At 40.5% G+C, this 15,864-nt stretch overlaps 1 protein-coding gene across 3 annotated transcripts in view; it reads left to right on the top strand.

Annotated features, from left to right (window-relative positions):
• The window catches only part of LOC133498198 (carbohydrate sulfotransferase 8-like), a 213,942-nt gene that overhangs the window by 76,214 nt on the left and 121,864 nt on the right, over positions 1 to 15,864 (top strand). The window lies entirely within an intron of this gene.

Here is a 15,864-nt window from a genome sequence, read left to right as displayed (position 1 = left end):
CCTCTCAAAGGGAAGATGGAAAAAGAGTGGGCACCCATTCACAGTACGAATCAGTGCTCTCGGGCCCAAAGCAAGTCACAAGGAATAAGTGACCCCGAGCTGCTGAATCCCGGCCAAAAACAGAACAAAAGACTAAAGCCCCGGCTGCTATTCAGAGTGATAACAAGCTGTCAACTTCTAAAAATGTAATCTGCTGACTGAGAGGAATCAGAGGTGTCAGTGGAGTGGACTGCTGGCTGATGCATATCTCCTGGAAATAGGCACGGGGTTTGATGGAGAGGGGAGCAGACGCACAAAAGCCCCCAAACAAAAGAGGTCGGGGCCAGTGAAAGAATCCAAACTGGTGGCAATCTTCACATTTATGCACATAAACATGCCCCTTGAGAGCTCATCTCATCGCCTTGTCTGGAGAAAACTGTGAAGAAAAAGGTGCGGGAAAATAAAAATGACATGAATAGAAGACCAATAGACTGTGAGTAATCAGGAATTACCCGTGATAACGCTAACAATGGTTAGGAGGCTCATCTCTGTCAACTTATCTCTTAAGGCTGTCCACTTCGTCTGGACAGAACGAAAGAAGAATTGATACAGTTGGCAGGTGCTTGATTAAATACAAGTCACCAGCCCTGATGATATTGGCAAAAGGTTAATATTAAAACAAAGTGTCAGTGTGGGAACTGAGTATCATACAAGGCCATTTGTCCCCCAGTTATTTTATTTCTGTTGTCTAAGATGGCTAATGGAACATTTATTTTGAATTTCCATTGTGCAAAGTGGTGGTTATTGTTAAGTGCGCGATGAGTAATTGCATTAAGTATGACATCACAGTTGTGTGTATTTTTGCTACCTTATATGGATTCTTTTGAGTCATGTTGATTTCTATTCTGCAAGATGGTGGTAATCATAGATAACCGATGAAAGGAACATTTGTAAGAATTATGACATGTAGGGGCATGTCAGATGTGTGCCAGGAGAGATTTTTGTGCAACTACTCCTGGTGGTCCTGCTAGTCCTGCCTACCAAATGTCATGTTGCTCAGTTAAACAGGGTCCTAGGGCTGAATTCGCAAATTGTTTCAACTGTTTGACAACCAACTAGGGGGCACAAGCCAGTGCAAACTGTAGTCCAGTCCCAAGCCCAGATAAATGCAGAGGGTTGCGGCAGGAATTGCCTCCGGCTTCAAACTTTGCCAAATAAATATGAGCATTCATCGAAAGAGTCCCATACCGGATTGGTCGTGACCCGAGTTAACAACATCTGCCCCCGGGACCATTACCCTCCAGGGTGTCGGTGGAAATTCAGCTACTGTGAATCAAAGACAAATGAGAGGAGGAAAAAGAATTCTTCGGCAGATGAAGAAAAGGAATTCACAGAGCCTACAATTGAGTGTGGGGACTTTGTTTTTTGGAACTATGAAGGGAAAAGCTCAGGAGTTGGTTCACATGATGATTAGGAGAAAGTTTGATATATTGTGCGTCCAGGAGAGCAGGTGGAAAGGCAATAAGGCGAGAAGTTTAGGTGCAGGTTTTAAGTTACTTTGCTATATTGTAGATCAGAAGAGAAATGGAGTAGGGATTATTTTAATGGAAGCGTTACCTTGGAATTTCTTAAATGTCAAAAGAGTATCAGATCGAGTGATGAGGTTGAAACTTAAAATTAAGAGTGTAATGTATAACGTGATTAGCAGTTGTGCCCCACAGGTAGAAAATGACCGATAGGTGAAAGAGAAATTCTGTAAGGAACTAGTTGCAGTAATAGTAGGAACTAGATCAAGGCGCTACATTGTGGATCTATAGAAAGCCTATGGCAGAGTACCGAGAGAAGAACTGTGGTCCTCCATGCAGAAGTGGTGAGGTGCGACTTGAAGGTGGAGGTGGGACTGCATCAGGGATTTGCTCTGAGCCCCTCCTGTTTGCAGTGGTAATGGATAAGGTGACAGAACAGGTTAGACTGGAATCCCCTTGGGCCATGATGTTCGGAGAAGACATTGTGATTTGCAGTGAAAGCAGGGAGCAGGTGGAGGAAAATTTATAAATGCATGCACTGGAAAGGAGAGCACAAGTAAAATAGAATACATGTACATGAATGAGAGGGGTAGAGGAGGAAGTATGAGGCTACAGGGAGAAGAGATAGCAAGGGTTGAGGACTTCAAATACAGCAGTCTCCAGAGCAATGGTGAATGTAGTAAGGAAGTGAAAAAAATGGGTGGCGGAAGGTGTCAGGTGTGTTATGTGATAGAAAACTCCCCTCAAAGATGGACAAAATTAACATTAGTTGTTTTGGAGACAAGGTTCGAGAGAGCAGACTTCAATGGTTTGGGCACGTTCAGAGGCGAGAGAGTGAGTATATTGGTGGAAAGGTGGTGATGATGCCTGGCAAAAAAAGTGAGAGGAAGACCAAAGAGAAGGTTGATGGATGTAGTGAGGGAAGGCACGAGGGCAGTTGGTGTTAGAAAAGAAAGATGCAGGAGATGGGCTTACATGTGAAAAGATGTCACATTGTGGTGACTCCTAACGGGACAAGCCAAAAGGAAAAGAAGAAGATAAAACAAACAACTAGTTATTTATACTGTATGTAAAAGCTGGGGATAATGCATTTTCTGTGCACTGACAAATTATTATAAAATAAAACCTCTCGGTGATGGTCATGAAGCAGCGAGTACAAATCCAATACATCCCAGTGGGATACAATTAGTCACACTGGAGTTATTTTAGGCTGTTTTGTGTTTTAGTTCAGAATGCACTCAGGCCACTATTGATCCTGGGGTGCCGGTCATACGATATGAAACAGAAACTTTGAGTTGGTGCAGACCTGACGAGAAAGATGTGACTTTGACACGATGCAAGTCTAAATCGCTCGCGGTCTCCCAAGGTTTGATGGTATCTGCTGTCAAGTGATTGATGGTGGTCAAGCGTTTTTTTTCCTCCAGTCCAGACAATTGATCTAACGGCGGAATCGTAACAGAGAAAGCGCGGTCTAATTATCTAACCGCAGCCCCCACGGAGCTTACCTGGACTGCACCCCTTTGTGGGCTTATGCCACCAAACAACCACTCAGTCTACAGGATTTGGTTTAAACTGCGACCGATGTGGTACTCGTTTGGTCTGTAATTTGGCACTACCAACTCACCCATCTGTCTCTGTTAAATTCCCCTCTTTTAAATGGAGATTACCTGACATCACGAAGGAGAGGTAGTCCATTCTGCCACCTTTTTTCAGCATGGAAAGTCTTTTATAAAACTAAATATGTTGACAAAAAAGTGGAAGTAAATGAAATTCAAATAATCTTTACATGGGTCATACTGACATCATGTTTAATAATAAGGAGGAGAATAATACCATAATAAAGCATTTATTAACGGTGCTAGCAATTTTTTAAGTGACATTTTAAAATTCTTGACTTTCAAATATTGTCTGTTACACAGTTAACCCTTTTAAAATGACGCGGATAACCGGTGGCACCGCGGCACGTGTATTTGAAATTACCGGAACTCCTCAGTACTTCATGCAATTTTAATCATTCAAACTGCCCTCAAAAGCTGTAAATCTAATGTATATACTGTATATATTGCCGTAATTCCCGGCCTACAGCACGCACCGTGTTACAAGCCTCACCGAGTACATTTGTAAAGGAAATACCATTTGGTACATACATACGCCGCAGCTGTGTAAAAGCTGCAAGTGCCCACATTGAAACCCACATTGAAACAGGAGATATTTACAAAGACGGTACAGAGAAAGAGTTTAACGCTAGCGTGGCTCTAGTACAAACGCTAACAGGGACAATTAAAATAAAACCTAACGGTAAATATCACTGAGACACACCAATAACACAGCAGCAACACACTAGCACAGTGCTAACAGGGCTGGTAAAAGTCACTTCCTTGGCACATATATTCCATTCTCATTCTTACCTTTTCCGAACGAGTGCCCCCTTGCGGCCATTAGAAAAAAAAAAACTGCACAAATTAGCCGCATCACCACATAAACAGCAAGGCTTGTCGACCGGAAATGATGTTATTATTTTGCTGAAATGGTTAATAGCAGTAGTGAGAGGTCAAGGCCACCAAAGCCTTCTTTACTGTAAACTATCAGAGGCACAGACCTACATTTACAACCTAATCTCTTAATATTTATACCATGACAATTTGTTGATTTATTTACTGTTTTTATTCTTCATTGCATAGTGTATCTCTTGGTTGCACTACTTCCGGTATGTGTTTGTAGATGTTGGAATTTTATTTATTTTATTTTTTTTCTGTAAGATTCGGCTTCTTTCTGCTGCCATGTCAATCCAACTTGCCCAGGGCATTCGGAATCACACACACACACACACACACACACACACACACACACACACACACACACACACATACAATGCATTACAAGAAAAAGCAAAACAGTTCATTCTTTCAGGGCTCTTTGTGGTGAAGTCTCACAGGAGTTGATGAGGTATTGTATTTAATTTCCTGTTTCATGGTTGTTTTCTCAGTTTTACTCTTCATCACGTTTGTGCTGTGAAAATAAAGCACTCTAAATTCTTTAGATTGTTCTACAATTTGATGACCTTGTGTGACGCTCTGATGAGTTTGATAAAAAGGATGAATTATTATTGACTTTGCAGTATTTTACTGGCACACATGACAGAAACAGTACATATACCACTTTTCACACCTCAGGATGCATTTCAGTTTCTGTTCTATCGTTTGCATTTAAAGTACATTTTGTCCCTTTTTGCCGTCAGACATCTGCTATGCATTCATTTTAAAAAAGCTGAAGAAAAAGTGTGATGGTATCATGTTCACACACAAAAATAATAATAATACTGGAATGTATGAAATGTTACTGCAGGTCCTAATGAAGAGGCCAAAGCAGGCGTAGTTTTATTGTATTTTTATATTAACTGCCCTCGGAACACCCGTTCGTTACCCTGGCATGAAACGGTGTTATGAATGTCCATATTGAATGTGTCCATGTCACGTGCGCCGATCCTCGTGTGTGGTTTGCGCCCTACAATGAATATTGAGTAAATTATGAATTTGAAAGGATTGTTTACTGCTGTTTGTATTCGACCGTCTTATCTCTTGTTGCTAATAGCAACTCGAGAGAAGACATTTATGTCAACCTCCGCCGCAACAGTCACTAATGAACATCACTGTCAGTATGAGACTTTTATGGCATCAAGAAAGAATGTCCCTCATTAGTAACCCTGTATTTTTATAAAAGTATGGTGTGCTCTGCTCAAGTTAGTAGAAAAATATGGGATGATGAGATGATAAAGATGAAACACAAATTAATGACTGGGCCTCCTCACCCCTTTGTGGGTTTCAAACTCATTTTAATTTGAAAGGCCACATTTACCCTAATTAGATATCGAACGGGCAAGATCACAATATGAATTGCTTAAAAATCAATAAAGAACAGCTCTTCAAAAATTTACCCATTGGTTTGTTGCAAATAATTACAGGTAAGTTTGGAAAATATCCACAACTACTCATTCTTATCTTGTTGGAAATTTTGTTGCAAATCATATACGCGCTTTGAAATTTTTAACCAAAAATTATTTCAACAGTATTATTATGAATCATTGAGCATGTACCATTCAGTTATGCATCCTTTGTAAATGTACTGAAAACATAAAATTGAAGTTGTGGCAGTGCATATAAACAAAGCTCTTCTGAAATGAAGCTTTTGACTGAAATTTTCCACAATGGACATTTCTACAGGAGGTATTTTTTTTGTCACAGTTTGAACAAGGCACATCATTTTATATTCGTGTACTCTGAAATCTGGTATTGTTTGGCCCTCACAAGTGCATCAGTGTCATTTAAGTGTTGTCACTGCACCCGCCACTCGACAAAATTAGCAACAAAAGCTATTTTTATTTAAGAATTATTATTTAAAAATAGCAGTGGATGTGTTCCCCATCGCAACAGGCTGGATTGAATATTCTGATGGTGGGCTGGTTCTGGCCCGCGCATCGTAGATTTGACACCCCTGCTCTTAATGAAGCTGCAAAACCCAATTCAATTTTTTTTCTTTGGCATGTCACTTGATGGTAGCAAACCAATACTGTTCTTACTTTTGCCTGAGCACAAAATCAGCAAACAGGTAAGTTTTTCCCGGTGATTTTCAAGCAATAGGAAAGGATATACTCACCCCCAAAATTTTACAAATAGGAAAGCTCACAGGGCGGCGGCACGATGGATCAGCTGGAAATGGTTGGCCTCAGAGTTCACTGGTCCCGCGTTCAATCCCGGACCCACCTATGTGGAGTTTGCGTGTTCTCCCCGTGGCTGCATGGGTTTCCTCCGGGCACTCCGGTTTCCTCCCACATCCCAAAAACATGCAACATTTATTGGACACTTTAAATTGCCCCAAGGTGTGATTGTGAGTGTGGCTGTTTGTCTCTATGTGCCCTATGATCGGGTGGCAACTAGTTCAGGGTGTTCCCTTCCTCCTGCCCGTTGACAGCTGGGATAGGCTCCAGCACTTCCGCGTCCCTCATGAGGATAAGCAGCTAAGAAGATGGATGGATGGAAAACTCAGATGTGAAACAGGGAATATGTGGGGATTTGCAATAACAAAACCATCAGTTACGTTTTCATTTTTGTATTTTCAGATGCCAATCGAAAATGGTAAAACACAAACGACCAATACAGATTGTAATCTAGCCTCTGATTTCCCTCCACACGCAGCCATGACCCTGCATACTGACGCTGATCTTAGGCTGCTGCACTCACATCACAGCGGTGGCTCATTATAACGTATGCACACAACATGCTTTGTGCGTGGCAATGCTTGGCTGCAAATGTACTCAATGTACACAAAGAACATCAAAAAAGGTGTGATCAAAGCAAAGCCCTGATTCTGTCAAAAATGGTTCCTGCCATATTTCTTTTTTGGGGTACTGTTGTACTTTGTAGCGTGCTCTCTTTCAGCAAATGCAGTAAATACCCGAATCTGCTCAGTGATGGTCCACATTATAGCCCATGAGTAATTCTTTAACGGCGGCACTGTGGAGCAGCTTGAAAGCGTTGGCCTTACACTTCTGAGAACCTGGGTTCAATCCCAGTCCTCCCTGTGTGGAGTTTGCATGTTCTCACCTTGCCTCCGTGGGTTTCCTCTGGGTACATCCCAAAAACATGAACATTAATTGGACACTCAAAATTGCCCCTAGGTGTGATTATGAGTGTGACTGTTTGTCTCGATATGCCCTGTGATTGGCTGGCAACCATTTCCATGCTCTATTAGAGGGTCATCATTATAAATTTTGCAATGTAAATAAAAATACTATCCATCCATTTTCTTAGCCGCTTATTTTCACAAGTCATGGGAGTGCTGGAACCTATACCAGCTATCTTCTGGCATTAGGCAGAATACACCTTGAACCGGTTTGCCAGTCAATTGCAGAGAACTTAGAAACACAACACCATTTTCACACACAGCCACATCTATTGGCAATTTAGAGTTTTCAATCAAATCCCACCCCCGCCTACGTGGAGTTTGCATCTTCTCCCCGTGTCCCATGGCAGAAGTGTGCTTATGGTATGGGCAGGCATATGATGTGGGCAATGAGCACAAGGGTATTTTACTGATGGCATTTTGAATGCACAGGGATACCCTGACGAGAGCCTGAGGCCCATTGTCATGCCAATCTTCCACGACCATCACCTCATGTTGCAGCATGATTTGGGGGTGCTCTATATTGGCGTTTACTATGGCGTGTTCCAGTTCCTACCAGTATTCAGCAACTTCGCACAGCCATTGAAGAGAGGAGTGTGCCATCATTCCAGAGGGCACAATCAACAACCTGGTCAGATCTTTGTGATGAGATGTGCTGCACTGCGTGAGGCAAACGATGGCTTGTTTTCTGGCACCACCACCCAGATCTCCACAATGAAGCAAAACTGCCAATTTCAGACTGGTGTTTTATTGTGGCCAGCTGAAGGCAGAGCTGTGTCACGATCATGCTGTATAATAAGCATCTCGATGTGCCACACCTGTGAGGTGGGATAAATCATGTCAACAAAGAAGAAAGGCTCACTAACACAGATTTAGACGTGAACTATATTTGAGAGAAACTGCCTTTTGCGTATGTAGAAACAGTTTTAAATCTTTGAGTACAGCTCCAAAAAATTGGGAGAAAAATCTAAAGTGTTTATTCATTTATTTATGTATATTTATGTTCCATCTAAAACCAAGATATGGATTGAACGGTGAATTTGTGAACCGTTCCACCCTTAATAGGTTAGATATTTTGGGACCTATTAACCAAATTGTTAAAAAGGTGTACAAAATGGATGATTGGATAGATGGATCTTGTATGAGTTATCTTTATGTGTACCCAATGAAGTGGCCAGTGATTCATGCCAATAATTTTATGTTGGCCCCTGTGAATTAAAACAATTTTGCTGAAATGTATTTTCCCAAAGGTCATTCGTTAAACTTCGTATAAAAAAATGTTTCAGACTAAAACAGCCAAGCGGGTGTGCAATGTGCATGGAAAAATAGATTTCTTCCGGAAGCGTGAGTAGAATTCTTATGCTTGGTTAGGGGTCAAGAGCTGAGACCCCGGCTCAATCTGGACGGCGGATCCAAATGTCTCCAGCAGCAAAATGACAAAGATTAACTGTCCCTTGGAGCTTGAAGGTTCATAATTAATGCTGCCTCACTTCCCTCTGTGGCTCCACTGGATGGGGAGGAATTGCCACTGAATTGATGGACTTGCCATTTAAAGGTGCAGTCATCGTGTGATGGGACAGCGGCGAGCGCGTATTTGACACATTGAAGACCACATTGTTCTTTTGTGGAGAATTTCAATGTGAATACTAGCACACATCGTAGCGATAGCGGTACACATTTATTTATTTTGTCTTTATTTCGTTCCCTTTTTTTATTTATCCGTACTTTTCCTACTTTTACTTTTTTCTTGTTTTTTTATTCATCTCCTTTTTTCTAAATCTCATTTTTCCCTTTTTCATTGTGTACTTTTTCCTGTTTCTTCTATCTTTCTTATTCTTTTGCTTTGTTTTTCCACTTTTTCTTCATTTCTTTTCTCTTTACTGTTCTTGTTTTTGTTCTCTTTCAACTTTCTTTTGGGAATGAAATTTTTGAAAATGTTTTCTTAAAAAAAAAACGACAAAATGTTTTACAGCACTAAGATAAAGGTGAAAATATTACCAAAACAAAGTCTTCATGCCAACAGAACAATCGTCGCAATCCTAAATAAGGGGGTCACAATGTTAGTAGAATAAAATTGTAAGCCGCAATGTTACGGGAAAATAGCGAAAACCAAAAACATTTGGGCTTGAATCCATAGCACGGATATGAAAGCGCTCTGGTTTTCATGTCGGTTGCATTTCTAGCTGCAAATGTGTTCTGCACAGGCAAAAAACGAACGACTTGTACAAACTGTGCGCCAATGCAAATTCAGATTGAGGAAATGTGTTGAGATAGTTTTGAAAATGTCTTAAATAGAGCTTTGGTGCAGTGTGAGCTGGTTGGTTGAGAAAACAACACACTTCTAACAGAAGCAGTCATTGTGCGCGGTAAATAAACAGTCTTTTAAAAAAAATGCTGGCTTTGAATGACTCCCCTCCTACCTCTGAGTGGGATCTGTAAATCCTTCCATTGAAGTCAGCTTATTTCTTAGCAGAGCTCCTACCATTTTGTATGGATCCTCCGGAATCCTCTTTGCAAACAAACACCCACAATGGATGGAAAAAATAAAATAAATACGAAAAAAGCCAAGATATGTTCCGTCATGAAATTCAGTCTGATTCATAATCAATAGATGGGAGGCGTGGAGGCGGGGTTCTATTTATGGCTGTCTGAAGCCAGAAGGGCTGAGGAGACACTCCAACGAAGTGATGGAAGCCGTCCCAACTGTATATACCGAGGTTAAGTCCTTTAACATCTTTCCTTGTAAAGCTGGGACTGCCTCGCTGGCTTTACTGAGACAGGGAGAAATAAATATAGCAGGATCTGTGTCTAATTCTCTTTTGTGCCAAATTCCGAGGATAGTGGAAGTGGAGGGCGAACGGCTCAATTTGTCTCGATGTAATTTAATGGCCCCAATCTGTGGAGTCTTCACTCTCATAAAAAAGATGACTAAAAGGACTGGTGACTGCAATCTTTTCAGGCGTCTACCTTGAGAGCTTTTCAATTGCCAGGGATTGTCCATTTTAAGATCACATATCGTATATGTTGGTAAACTCAGAATCAGTCTGTACAATTGCTGATAATTTGGCCAATTTTTACCCAGACTGCCTACTTCAGATGAATGTCCGCTAAGGCACTATCGCCAAAAGATTATCCCGAATGATTACCCTGTGGTATGGGGAGAATGCGCTGTGGCGTTCCATGCTGCCGCTCACAGATCAAGGAGGGTAATCTAGTCATGAGACTTGAGATTTGGGAAGGAGATTTGCAATTGTAAGTGGAGTTATTGTTAAAGCTGGGTACACACTTAGCGAAAGTCAGATCTGTTCTGGTCCCCATTCGCCTCTTTCTAGCAAAGTCAGAAAAGTTTATCTTGAGCAGTTATGCTGGAGCCTATCCCACCTATCTTTTGGTGAGAGGCGGGGTACACCCTGAACTGGTTGCTAGCCAATTTCAGGACACATAAAACAACCATTCACACCTACGGTCAATTTCAAGTCTTCAATCAACCTACCATGTTTTTAGGGTGTGGGAGAAAACCCACACAGGCACAGGGAGTTGTCTTGTCAGTATTTATATTTGGTTTTGTGCTTTCTTTCAGTCAGAGTTGATACAGTCTGTCAGGTACATGTCACGGTGTTGGAGATGAGAAGGTGTATGACCCAAGTGCAGCTTAAGCGAGCGGCAATTGTAAGAATCTTACAAAATCTAATTCCAAAAACAAAGTTAAACAAGGATCATAGAGGCAGAAAATACTAAATTAACAAAGTCCCAGAAGCAAAGTTCCAAATAACAAATAAACAAGGGATAAACAAATCGAAACAAAACATGACTTGGGAAACATGGCTGACTGTAAATAGATGGGTCGGACAAACTACCAACCCTGCACATTGTTACAGTTCTGTTGTTTCTGATTATGTCTAAGTTGTCCATGAAGGCAACTGTGCGGGTTTGTGTAAACATGAGAAAGAGTGGCAGTTAAATATTGGGTTGGGGGGAAACAGACATGACTGCACTTAAGCGTGATTGTGGCCACTAGCACTCATTTTGTTTGCATTATGGAGTTGTTGATTGCTTTTCCTGATTCTGTCCCCCGACGACACACATCAACACGCTTGCACGCACACACGTGCGTGCCACGCCTTTGCTCCCAACATAATAATTTGGATGCAACAAGCGAAAAAAATTTTTTTTTTTTTGTTCCCGGTGACAAGTTTAACCAGTTGTTTAACTGGGAAAGTTGTGGGTGATTGACGAGAGTAGAACCACTTACTGCAATGTCAGTGGGGCCACATCAAGAGCACATTGGACTCCAGACGACATTGAAAGCTCTCACTTTTCATGGTAAATATTATTGAAACTAAGTTTTAAGTCATAATAGTATAGTCACATAGTCACATAATTACCGTTTTCTGATTGCGCACTTATGAATAATTAATGAACCCATAATGCATTGCACGCTTAACAGTGAAGACTCCACACCAGCAACGTGTGGTGACAGTGAACCCACACATTTCTTGGCACTTTTATATTTACTGCACCTTTTTGAAAATACCTAAATATTAATTGTTAAAATATTAATTGTTCGTGACATTCAGGAATTTTGGTGATTTTTCATTGCTATAATAATAATACATATTTAAAGGCCAGAAAAGAATTAGGCCAACCCTTTATTATCATTATTTTTTTCCAGAAGCAATCGAACAGTAACAAACCATCTTGAGTAAACAATGTGCACAAAGTGATCACTGAAAATCCTGTTCAAATACTCCCATAGAAACATTTAAAAATGTATCCCTTCTGTGCACACCTTTTGCTTTTGGTGGGTGCCTTTTGTAGAAAAATAACCAACCCTGTGGAGAACAAATGTTTAAAAGGCGTATTTTTTATTTTTTTGTTTGTTTTTGCTTTTAATGGGCTTCTTCTGTCACTTATTAACTGCCCGTCTTTTAAGAACATGTTGGAACCACTGTCAGGTATTTTTGGCCACATTTACTCAGAGTGGGGATTGTTGATTGGTCGTTTTAAGTACATTAGTGATCCCCAACCAGTGTGCCGCGGGAAATGAGTACATTTCACTTAATTGGTCCAAATATTATTTATTTACAACAAATAAAGTATCTTTGTCCATTTTTTATGGCAGCGGCACCAACAAATAATGAAGCTTTGTTTGTTTGCATACGGCAGCGGCATATAAATACAAACATAATTAATCAACTTGTGTATCCAGTTTGTGTGACATTTTTTGGGGTGTTGCGCCATGAGATTTTTTAAAATTTATTTTATGTGCTTTGGCTCATTAAAGGTTGGGAATCACTCATCTATGTGATGATGCAGTGTTCCTTCAAAAAGGTAATAATATTCAATCAATTATGAGGCATATTATATTAAGTATATTTGTTTCAATTACAGTAAATGTAGTAATTCAGATTTTAACTAAGAGTAAATTATGTGGTATTACAAACACATAATGTCTTATGACCTTGGTTTTAGCATAAATGATGGTTTTTGAGTTGGCTAAAGTCATAAATAGTTTTTGCTTTTTTTGTGTGATTTATGTGCTTCTGAATGATGCTCTATTTTTAATTTGACAAAATAAGCAGCAACCAGAACCTTCTTTTCAATCAAACTGTCCACTCGAGCTCTTATACAGCTAAAATGCTGATGAAAGTATCGACTACCCAGAACTTAGTTCTGTTTGTAATAGCATCAAGCTAGTGATTTTCAACTGTTAAAACTATTTTGAAATCCAATTCTATTGACATGTACCCTTTATAAGAAAGGAAAATGTACGAGAATAATGTCGAGACCAGAAATACATACAATAAGCAAAGACAAACATTGGCATGGTTCAGGATTACAAACTGAATGAAATAAGGTCCCTCCACCACACAGGAGAATTGTACAAAAGGGGAAAGGTGGAGGCGCAGAAAGCATTTATAGCGGGGACAACGGGAGAAGAAACAGGGACTCTAACGTCACTTGTTTGATGAAAGCAAAGAGTGCACACAAGGGTGAAACCGAAACTAAAGTATTGATATTTTCAAGCTACTCTCGATCCCATTCAATACTGGCTTGGGATCAAGACTATCGATATTTTAGACCGATCTGCTCACTACCACTGCTGATTCTTCAAATCCTTATCTAGAAATGACTGCTTGTAAAAAGCCTTTGTTGACTCAGAAGTAACTATTATTGGTTTAATGAAGTAGCTTTAATCGGATGACTTTGCTGGATACAATAACACGCTTACTACTCAGAATGGCAGCATCACGTGTGGCCAGACCTGGTAGTGGTGGTGGTGGTGGTGGTGGTGGGGGGGGGGCATACGCTGTAAGGTATGTGACCAGGATTGGCAGATTGGTGGCATGCTTGACACAAAGAAAATGTTGTTTTTTTTTTCTTCCAAAAACAAAAGCCACACTATATTGACAGTATGACAGTCATGGCTCATTTGATGGCTCATGGTCTAGATGATGGCAGCAGACAAGGTAACATATCTTTAACATATCGTCAAGCCAACCAAATGAATATTGACATCAAATTGATTGCTTTGGCCTCTCTTTCCATTTTTGATTTGGGAGCTGAGCCTAAAATTACAATACAGTGGTACCTTGACTTATGAGTGCACCAATGTATGAGTTTTCTGTGTTACGAGCTGTAGCTAGTTCTTTGTTTTCATTTATGTTGCGAGCCAAATTTTTAGGTGCAAAGGAGCTTCGGATAGGGAACGTATTGTTAATAATAATAGGAAGTATTTTGTAAAACCTTGGGTTTTTTTTTGTTGTGATAGTAATTTGTTATCTCCCAGTCATGCTGAGAAGTTAATAATGCACTTATTTAGTCCTAAAATAATATTGAATTAGTGTTTCTCTATGTTACAAGATGTATTATATGGTGGTAACCTTCTATAGAACTTAATAGGCTCAGCCAATATTAAAAACATTTTTCAGTTTAATGTGGTTTTCAATAGCAATCAGTCTAATAATAAAAATAACTCATATAGGGCAGATTGTGGCTCATCACAGTGCAGAATTATTTATTTATTACATAAGAACAAGCTACAGACAACCCAAATACCCCCCCCCCTCCACTCACGCAACGGGGAAATATTTTGACAGTATCATGCTGTTACTTTGATGCCAGTGTTTCAGCACGTCCTTTTTGTTTTGCTTAATTTAGATGCGCTTCCGATGCGCCGTTGCAAGTTGCCAAGGGAGGACGCCACAACATGCACACTTCATCCCTCGCTTACTCACAATTTGATATCCATCCATCCTCTGTATCGCTTATCCTCACGCGGGTCACGGGTGTCCTATTCCGGCTGTCTTTGTTCAAGAAGCGGTGTACACTCTGAACAGGTCGCAAACCACATGTAAAAAAAAAACATTCACACTCCACACAAGTGAGGCTGGATTTGATTGATTGGATTTGGTCCTCAGAACTCCGAGGCCGTCATCACAATCCAACCTCACAATTTTAAATGCGAGTACAATGAGTTACAAGTGTAGGCACCATTGTATGATTACATTTTTTGGGGGGTATTGAAAAACTCAATGAAATGAGTCACTTTTTCAATTTAGAAAGGAAGAGAAAATGAAAATGGCATAAATGAATGATGCACAGATTGTTTACACGTAATATTCCTGCAAGCATGGTTACGTGTTTTGCTTGTCATATTCTGATTTTGATGAGTACACACCTCCGATATGCTCTTCGGCGAATGTAGCGGCGTGTAGAAAGGCGGAAAGTGTTACTGAGGCCCAGCGATAAAGATTAATGAGGCTCCCGTTGTCCGTGTCACTTTTGGGGCATCTCTGCGTGGGATGTGCGAGGCATCAGCATCTTGGCTCAGCTTCTTATCTTAACGACGGAGGCGAGGGTGAGGAGGGAGGCCGGGCTTGATGTTTGCGGCCGGTGGGCGGGGCTCATGGTGTTTTTTTTTTTTCATTTTTTCTTGAGAGAGCCATTATGCAGTGAATGCAGGAGAGCTTGCAAAGGCGTCAGAACTCAGTCCCCTTTCCGACCTCGCCAGCTGCTCCACCTTGGATGGCCGCCATCGTCCTCAAGACATGCTGCGAGGTCAAAGTCCCTTTCAACACCATTTAAAATGCCATTTTCCATTCAAAGTGTATCTTAAAGGTTTTATATTTTCACTATTTGGATCTCGATAAAGTGACTCCCTAACTTGGAACTTGTATGAAAGTGTTAATTACATTTGAAACAAATACCTTGGATTTGTTACATGAGTATCCAGAAAAGCCCCCTCTGAGAACTTTTTCTGTTTGGTCCAGTTTTTTTTTTTAATCCACTTTGTCCATATTTGGTTAAGACTGCCCCTTTTCCTCTGATTGGTTGGCTTCATGAATTGGAGAAGACCCACTTGTGAAAGAACATATGCTGTACGTTGACAGTGCTGGCTTGGAAGTGGAAAGGGAAGGCGATCATCGCCAGTGACAAAGATAAAGTTGAGAAATTCAAATGAGCAGGTTTCAGGAAAAAATGTCTGGAACTAAGGAATGTGTGGATGATTTTAATTCATGCTTCACATCTTCTCATCTTCACATACTGAGGCTCTATAGAGCCAATGTGACTTCCAAAAAAAAGTTGGTCTGGTAAACTATGGGACCTTTCTAAAGTATGGATTTCAGTTTGGGCAAAATCAGTCCATGAGATGATGACACTTTTTACCCACATTTAA

The sequence above is a fragment of the Syngnathoides biaculeatus genome, chromosome 3 (assembly GCF_019802595.1).
Source record: "Syngnathoides biaculeatus isolate LvHL_M chromosome 3, ASM1980259v1, whole genome shotgun sequence".
Lineage (NCBI taxonomy): Eukaryota > Metazoa > Chordata > Actinopteri > Syngnathiformes > Syngnathidae > Syngnathoides > Syngnathoides biaculeatus.
This window is presented reverse-complemented; position numbering and strand designations above follow the sequence as displayed.